Here is a 10,046-nt window from a genome sequence, read left to right on the forward strand (position 1 = left end):
AAAATGTACTCGTAAATTGAAGATTAAATGTGTGTGTGTATGAGCTGAACTATTAGAACGGAAAGAAGTCAATCATCTCAGTAAAATCATAAGAATCAAAGACCTAGTCTTCTCTAGTTATATGTTATCTATGTATTTTTATGTTTATTTATTTATTTTTAACTGTATTTTTATTTTTATTCCAAAGTTCATTCACGCGCTAAACTCGTTATGTATAAAACATACATTTTGTTCTTCCTAACATTTTAAATAAAAAATCTCCGTATCTTCCTCTCCAAGATAACATTTTAATTAAGAGCTGAGAGTCTTTTCTCCAATATTTTACCATCTCTCTTCACTTTTAACTCGTTTCTATTTTTTTATTCGTGGAATATTGGGTGAGAGACCTTTGTTAATTATTCTCTCACATTTTTGATTCATATAAATACACACATATCTTACAGAAACAAACGAATATATCTGCACAAAATATAGATGAAATGAAGGGGAAGATGTGGTTCATTGCTTTAATATTGATTCTTTCTTCGGTGTTCTCATCACCGTATATGGTTTCGGCTCGGCCACACAAAATCAGCAAACTCGGTGAGTAATACATACAGAAACAGGCTGTACAGACAGCTCTTTCTAAATAATGTTAAAGGAATTAAAGACCAATATTGTATATGGTGTGTTCTATATTTCCTTATATGACTAAGAATTAATATTAATTCTACAGGCTCAACTATTTACATACCGCCTAGTAGATCAAAACCGGCCAAGGGTCATGGCGGCAAGACGAACGGGTTATAAAAATTGTTTCTTTTTTTTCTTTTGTTATAGCTTTCAGAAGAAGAAAAAAAATAGAGGAAAAATGTGTCAATTTACAAAAAAATTACGACAAAAAATGATCAACAAAGAAAGTTTAAGGAGCATACATATAGCTCTGGAAGGATAGAAACGCTCGATTATATTTTTATCCTCCATCTCCAAAGCAGTATCTGCAAACTTGGTTGTGCTGATTTCCCTAAGGTACCTCATCATGCTATATATTTGTTATCTACCACAGTCTCACGATCAAGATACCCTTCTTACACTCTTGTTCTGCCATTTTTGATAACCCAAATTGATGGCTAACATTGTAATTTCCAACATACAAGTATTACCGAAAAAAAAAAGAGAAACTCAAAAGTCAACACCAGGTCATTACATTCATTACATTGATTATATATCACCGGCTGTGGTGAGAGCGACCTTGTAATATATAATCTCCGCCTAGCAGTCTAATACATAGTTCATAAAATGCTACTTTTTATTTGTTTATACTTGGCAAGAACAATCACATTGTCTATGTTTCTAACCAATATACAAAAGAAAAAGAGCGAAAAGTAAAATAGAAGGAGTCTTAGTTACATTCAATTACTTGCTAACGGCTCTTATTTACTATTTGGTTAGTATTTGACTGTAAAATCGAATATTCAGCTTGACAAAGTAGAATGTCAATTCATTTGTTTTAATTATTTGTGAGGACAAGATAAATACCAAATATTAAAATAAAATGTTACTTAGCGATGTTTGTTTGTTATTCGCTATTACTTGTGAGCAAAAAAAAATTATTTATAAATTATAGTAGAAAACTCGTTTATGGTCCATAAGTGAACTAAATAAAAATTATATATATTTATATAAAATCTTACAAAATTTCATATTCGATATATGATGACTTTTTTTCTTCCCTCTCAATTTTATCTCACATTGATTTAAAACATGTAAAAACAGATTGTTTATAAATAAAAATAGTTTAATTTGGAATTATAACCAACTAGACTTTCCTTATATCGATGTGAAAATTGAAATAATTAATACAATTAAATACTTACCACATAACTTATAAATAGTATCAAAATAATCTCTATAATATTATTTGAGAACTCAGTCTACTATGTGTCGATTTTGCGTTAATTCTAAAAGTGGTTAATTACATACATAAACTTTGAAAATTAAAATTACTACTCATATATGTCATTATTAAGAGTTTGTATTATATTTAACTACGGCCGGCCCGCCTTACGGGCGGGATGAAAATTAAAAAACAATTTAAACAGTTAGAATGAATGTTTAATATAAATTTGTATCATATAAAAATATACATATTACTTAAATATTGTACATGTTAATGTATCTGAATACTAAATAGACTATGAAACTACCAATATTTGCTTTGATTAGGGATATTTGCTTGCTTTGATTACTGTTGAATGAACTATGTAAATTAAATTGGTTGGTAAGCTGTTAATACAAAACTATATATCATGTCTTGGAATTTTTGCTCTTATACCATCTTTCTTTTGAGGTTGGGACGTTCATCGGGTTTAGTTGTACGTGGTTGTTGTTTTGATTAAGTTATTTAAAGTAGTTTTCTTTTCATGGTTATATACATGCATGTTTCATTTTTCTTTATTTGGCCAAATATTGGAAATTATAAATATGCCCTACCACTAAAAATATTTCTATGTATATATATTTTTTAAAAAAATATTATTCAATGTTTTTTCCACCTTGATTAGGAAAATAAGTTGAATATATCTTAGACCACAAATCATAAATATTCTCAGTCTTATACATTTTGTTCTTCAAGTTATTGTTACTTTTATTTCCTTTTATACATTTCTCTTAATATTTATGTATGCATCCATAATATTTTTTAAAAAGGATTTTTCATTAACTAATGTATTTATTGTAGTTTTAAATATATTATAGTTTTCGTGCACTTGATTAAATTTTTTTTACGTTGGTGGTATTTGAAGTGGTTGAGAACCTGAACGGATATTTACTTTCATAAAGTTTTTGGTGTATGTTTAAAAATAAAAATTTGTAAAGGCTTTTAAATCATATGAATATAATATTCAACACACTACCGTTGACTGTTTATATACTTAAAATTCTGACCTAAGTAATTGCAAATTTGCTGAACTCATAGATTCGTTGCTACTTTATAAATTATCACAGGATGAGGTACATAGGGTAAAGATTGCTTTGATGATAATATAACGTCCATATCGTAATGTGTGTTTTTTTTATCTACTATGTATTAAGAAATAATTAACACATTCAATAATATTAAAGAGTAAAAATCTCTGTCAATTGTTCATAGTATAAGCCCAAAGTTAAACTCAAACCCAGCCAAAAAAATAAAACCCAGAGACACGTGTCGGCCTGTCAGAGAGTGACTTTCCATGTGGATCGGATAGCCTAGGAGAGAGGCAAACATATTTCTTTATATATAGATTTTTTTCCTAATAATATTTTAAATTTTAATTTTGTTTATAATATTGAATTACAAACCATATAAATATAAAAGTGGAAATATCTTTAATTGTTTTTAATATAAACTATATATATTACGTAAATGAAAAAAATAATTTAAAAAAAAATATATATATAGAAAAGGAGCCAATTTCACCTAAAATATAATTAATATACTAAATGATCATAAAACCGATCATAATCAAACTGATCTAATTCTACTCAAATTCAGAAGTTTAATTGAAGCAACAAGACATTATTGTTTAGAATAATTTTATATTTAATTGTTGTACATGTAATTAAATTACAAAATAACTTAAATTTATATATAAAACATAATATTAATTAATTGTTTTAAATTTTATAAATATTTAAATCAGTATATTTCAAAAACTTGTTGGTTACCAGTTGTACAACCTCACACCAAGGAAGATTTCATTTTTTCTAAAATTACATCTATGAAATTATACATATTATATTTGTGTGTGTGAAACAAAAAAATCAACTAAATACAGTTAACAAAATTAGTCAAATATTGAATAAAAGAAATTATTATTTAGTTCAGAGTGAAATATAAAACTCATTTTACGTGAAATAACTAAACTAATCATCAATTTTTTAATACCATGGTTATATGTTTAATTAAGATAATAACATAAATTAATCAAAATAAATATTTTTCCTACATGTGTATCATAAACCAATTTTAATTATAGAATTAAAATAAAATACAAAAAAATAATTATTGTATTTTTTTATATTATAAATATTTATTCGTGCATGAGCTCGGAAAAATTACCTAGTTTGTAAATAGATTTCAGGTAACAAATAATAATAAAAAATTACAAGTACACTGTTTTTAACAAACATTTGAAATTGCAAGTATTGGCCTTTAGTACACCAAATGTATGCTTAAATCTATATTATTAACACAAAATAAGTCAAATATCAAATATACCGAAAACAACTTAAATACTTTGCTTGTGCTCCCCACGACCGGTCTATGATAATGCTAAGAGCATTTCCAACCCACCGCAAAATTTACTGTAAAATAAAGTGAATTATGCAGTTGTGAAAAAAAAAAAAAATTGTTCATAACTGCATAATTCACTTTATTTTATAGTAAATTTTGAGGTGGATTGGAAATGCTCACATTTGACCATCATTCGCTATTTCATTATCTAAGGGCCTTTCGGCCCAGTATATACGGCCTATTATCCAATATACGTATTGGATAAATTCAATTCTGATATTTTGCAAGTTTTGGGGCTAAAATGTGACTATTAAAACTTATGTCACGTTTTCTGTGTGTTTTTTTTTCTTCTGTCGCACTCTTGTTACTCTGTCGTCGACGCCGTCCTTGCTCTGTGAAATACATTCTCAGAGACTTTCCACTGCTCCTGTTATTGAGTTGATTAACTGAAGTTCTCGAAGACTACTCAGAATCAAAAAGTTTCAAGATTTCAGTTCAAGTCATAGTGTTACTGTTACCATAGAGTTTGCCCTATGAAAGATACAAGATAAGGTTAAAACTGTTTAAAGCTTTTTTACTCTGAGATATCCATTTCAAGCAATACTATCAATTCAAGCAATGTCAAGCATATGTCCTGTCGTTAGCAAATGTACTACACAAAAATTGCATTAGCTATTTGTTTTAGAAAGAACTACGTAAATTTCTGTAATTCATAATTGTGTGTATGAGCTTAACAATTTGAACATAAAGAGCTAGTCAGTCATCACCGTACGTACAATCATAGGAATCAAAATACATAATGATATTTCTATATTTTTTATGATATTTCAAAGTTCATTCACGCGCTATTAATTTGAAACTCATATTAAAATATAGATTTTATTCTTCTTAACATTGTAAATCAAACTTCTCCGTAACTTCCTTGGAAAACTTCCTCTCCAAGAGAACATATGAATCTATATATCTGGAAAGACTTTGTATCAATAAGCATTTAAAGTAAAAGATGAATGAAATCCTCCGAAAGCCCCATCTGATTAGTTATTGACTTAGTCGCATTCTTTGATTCATATAAATACACACATGTATACGTAAAACTTTTATAACTTAGAGAAAACAAAACGAAAATATCCACAAAAATAAATGAAATGAAGGGAAAGTTGTGGTTTATTGCTTTGCTTTTGATTCTCTTTTTGGTTATATCATCATTTTATATGGTTTCGGCTCAACCATACAAAATCCGCAAACTCGGTGAGTCATATATACAGAAAGCTCCATCTAAATACAGATACAAATTATCTACCAATACTATTTGTTCTATATTTTCTTATATGACTAATAAATAATAGTTAATATTAATTTATACAGGCGCAGATATTTACCTACCGCCTAGTAGAACACCACCGGCGCCCCAATGTTGCTAGCTGGATAGCAAAAGGCAACGAACAATGGGACGTCTCGTAGATAACCCTCGGCTAAGGGGTCATAGCGGCTAGATGAACCGATTGTAAAAATTGTTTCGTTTGTATCCTTTGTTATACTTATAGCTTTCAAAAATGTGTCCATTTATGAAAAGAAAAATCTCGACAAAAATTATCAACAAAGGAGTAGAAACACTCGATTAATCGCTTTAAGTTACCTCGTCATGCTATTTGTCACTTGTCAGCCACCACAGCCTCACGATCAAGATACCATTCTTACACTATTGTTCAAGTCATTTTGATAACCCTCCGTCCCTCCCCCTTCATAGCTAGCTATGTGTATTGTGTTGTGCGACATTTTGAGTGTGTGTGTGTTGTTCACTTCTTCAACCCTGTCCAAACCTCAAATTTAGGAGGCCATATACATTTTACGATAATCATTTATAAGAAAATTTATATTTACAATTTAAGAACCATATAGATCTTTCACTCATCATGATCTAAACGTGGTTTTGAGTTTTCAATTTAGACAGATTTATATTTAGATGTCGATGTATCATGAGAAAGAAACAAACATGATAAAATAAATCCATGCCAATCTGATACTTTAATTTTACAGTATTCAAAATGTGTATATATGATCACTTTGTTTTTCTTTCAACGAGCTATCAATTTCAAGAAATAATATCAATTTAGTCATGCATAATCCAATTTTTAAAAATTGATAACGTAATACAAGGACGACTGTTGAGTAGAAACAACGTCAAGCATGCATCTCGACTACATTTTTCATCGTTGGCAAATGTAATACAAAAAGAACATTGCATTAGATATTTTACTTAGAAATTTCGTAATATTTATTCGTAAATTAAATGTGCGTATGAGCTGAACTATTTGAATAGAAATAGCGAGTCAATCATTCCCTTTAAATAAACAGTATGATGAGGACCTCTCCAGTGTATTTTTTTTAAACCCATACTCTTGGTCAGATGGCTATGAACAACAAAATACACTTTAACCAGTAGTCTAAAGTTTCTAATTAAGTCCGTCAGTTTGTGGGTTCAAACCACGCAGCCGCCATAATCTATGGGTCTCACTCAAAATTAATTATTTTTTCATTTTTTCGATATTATGTCATATGATAATGATAAATGGGTTTCTTCAAAAACTAAAAAAAGTTCGATATTATGTTATGATAAATGGGTTTTGACTCTTGAGTTTCCAGGAAAGTAAGAAACAACTTCTCTTCATCAATTTCTCCATTTCCCCATCTTAAATCAATTCATTATTAATGGTCTCGATTCGTAACACCTCCTTAAATCCTCCTTATATATACTTCATCTTAAACAAAACAACCCTTCATCTCTAAAACTCTCAACGATTCCTCTACTGGTTGCAGCTTCAGGGAGAATACAGAGCAACAAAAGTCGGTAACATCAGCAGACTGTTCAATTTCGACTTATCATGCATTTCAGCGTGAGTGAGTTGAACTAGAAAAAAAGAGATCCGATGTCGTTCGAAGCACAAAAACAGTTGCTTCATTATGCCCTGAGAATAAAATGATGAAAATATATAAGAAGCGATCTTTTTAAAACTTGAATATTTCAATTTGAAGGCATATTCAGTGATGTCAGTTGCGTAGTTTCTTTTTTTTTGTCGTAGGCTTTTTAAACCGTTAGATTATATGCAGATCTTCGGTTCAGCTTCCAGATCTTCTAGGTATCAAACCCACAAAAGAACATTAAATCTCACCATCACAAACATATCAGATCCATGCGTCGGCAGATTAAAGGAGCAAGAAATGAAAAAGAATAATGGAGATTTGGGAAGAATCTTCCTCCTCTCTGTTAGGCTAGATTGACGGCGAACTCGAGCCGATGGCGTGACGGCGAACTTGAGCCGATGGCGTGAGAGCGAGATTGCGAAGATGGTGTGACGTTGAGCTTGAGTACATGTGAGATGATGGCGTGAAGTCGACCTTGAGCTCCGCCGTGGATTCGTCTCCGGGGAGCCTCCAGAGCTTCGTCACCAGCGAATCTTCGTATTCTTCAACTCCATTATCATCTTCTTATGTTTTCTGTTGATCAAATATGAAAAACAAATGGTAAGAAAGAAGAGGAAGAGAAGATTCGTACCAAAAAAAAAAAGAGAAGAGAATGAGAAATATGTGTCTGTAGAGAGAAAGAGAGAGAAGAATAAATCTGCACCCTTAGATTTAGATTAATTCAACAATTCATAAGGTTATCCTGTTATCTATTTTTCATTGGTTAAAAAGTTTAATATTTCTTTTAATTAATTATTATATAAATTTAGTTAGAATTTTAATGTAGTTTATGTGTTTAGTATATTTAATAGTTATTGTTTATTTTTTGATTTAATGGATCTAATTGGCCAAAAGAACTTTATCTTTTTTTTTGTCTTCTCTTTCATTATTTGATGATTTTTGTTTGTTAGTATTTTTTGTAAGTTATGTTTTATTCAAAATTTATCTATTGGAAATTTAAGATAAATCTATGGTAACAAGAGAAACACATCAAGCTTGATAATCAACTTATTTAATTGCCAAAGTCAATTAACAAATTCAAACCTTCTTATTTTAGGGTCCAAGAACAACAAAGCAACAAATGAGCACTGAGCAAGGAATGCGGCAGAGACAGCCTTAGCTGAGGTGAGAAAATCTCTTTTCCATGACACTTTAGAATAACTATAATTTTACAAACTCACACACTAAAAATGCAATCAGGCCAGAAATCGCAAGAACTTGTGAAGCTGTTGATGATGAGGAAAAAAAAGGAGATTAAACCGTTTTTCCAGTTTTAGACCTAAATTGTGACTCAAAACCCACCGATTTTCAAGCCCAAGAGTATAAAAACACAGCTATTACGTTTTCCTTGTGTTCGAAAATAGACCTATACCACTTTAACATTTTTAGTCCACCATTCCCATTTTAAACTATCCACAATATTTTTACCAAATACTCCCTTCGTTTCATATTAAGTGTCGTTTTAGAGAAAAAATTTTGTTACAAAATAAGTGTCGTTTTCGGTTTTCAATGCAAAATTTATTAATTTTATTTTGTTATTTGTTTTTCTATTGGTTAAAATATGGTAGGTGTATAGGTAATTGTGTTTTTATATAGAAAACATGCAAAATTAATTGTTTCCTTAATCCGTGTGCACAAGCCTAAAACGACACTTAATATGAAACAGATGGAGTATAAAAAAAACTACGAATGAAATAGGCATACAGCTATATAATTATATGAAATTATATCAATATTAATCTATCTAAAAGAAACTATACTACAATTATATATTTTCAAAAACATGTCATGACACATTTAAAAAAAAACTAATTAAATTTCTTTTGAAAAAAAAACTGTTTTACGTTCCAATATTAGAGTTTTATATTAACAACTACCTAAGTTTTGCTACCTACGGTCATGAAATCGCTAATAACGTAAAGATCCGGTTAAATCGTACAAAAATAAAATATGGAAATACAGACACAATTAATTTTGTTAAACATTCTTATCTGTAAATAAAAAAAAATTATTCACTAATAAATAAAATTCTTTATTCACTAATAAATATTAACCCCGAAACATTCCGCACAAGCCCTAAACAAGCATGATCCCTCTTTCTCTTTTCTATCCATTAAAGTATGTTTCTTTGTATAATTTGTAAACATCTTAAAAATTGTTATAAAAGTAATGGAAAAGTCTATCTTTATTCATAACATAGAAGTTCCTTATATAGGAGATTACACCGTCATAGATAAATAGAAAGATTACAAGTCATAATCTCTTGGTTATGAGCCACCCACAATCTGGTTCATAACACTCCCCCTTGGATACCATAACCATCGAGAGCTTGTAATGTGCTTTAATGTTGCTTCATTAAAACCTTACCAGGAAAACCCAATTGGGACAAAACCATGGTGAAGGAAAAAGAGTACACACACATTACTCCCCATGATTTGAACATTATTGAAGGTCTCTTGGACCTCTCCAATTTTCTGCAATTCGTGGGTGATGAAGATCTTGGGCAGAATATGCTTCGTCCTCGAACATGATAGTTGGTTCTTCTTTACCATCGGCCATGCCACAATCTGATCGAACATATTGAGTCATCGACCTCAAATATACACACACGAAATCTTGGAGATGTTGCTGTGATATGCGTGTACCACCATGTGTAAAACATAACATGTCTGAAAACAAATCAACAAAACCAAATAACCCCTCTTTGGGCTGGTTAGTATAAAATAAACCAAAATCAAAGGCTTTTTCATCGTCCTTCTTATGGACCAATCAGATCAGTGTCTAAAAAAAAACTTATGCATCGTCCATCTCTGGACTAAATGGACTTCTT

The sequence above is a fragment of the Brassica napus genome, chromosome C3, assembly GCF_020379485.1.
Source record: "Brassica napus cultivar Da-Ae chromosome C3, Da-Ae, whole genome shotgun sequence".
NCBI classification, from domain to species: domain Eukaryota; kingdom Viridiplantae; phylum Streptophyta; class Magnoliopsida; order Brassicales; family Brassicaceae; genus Brassica; species Brassica napus.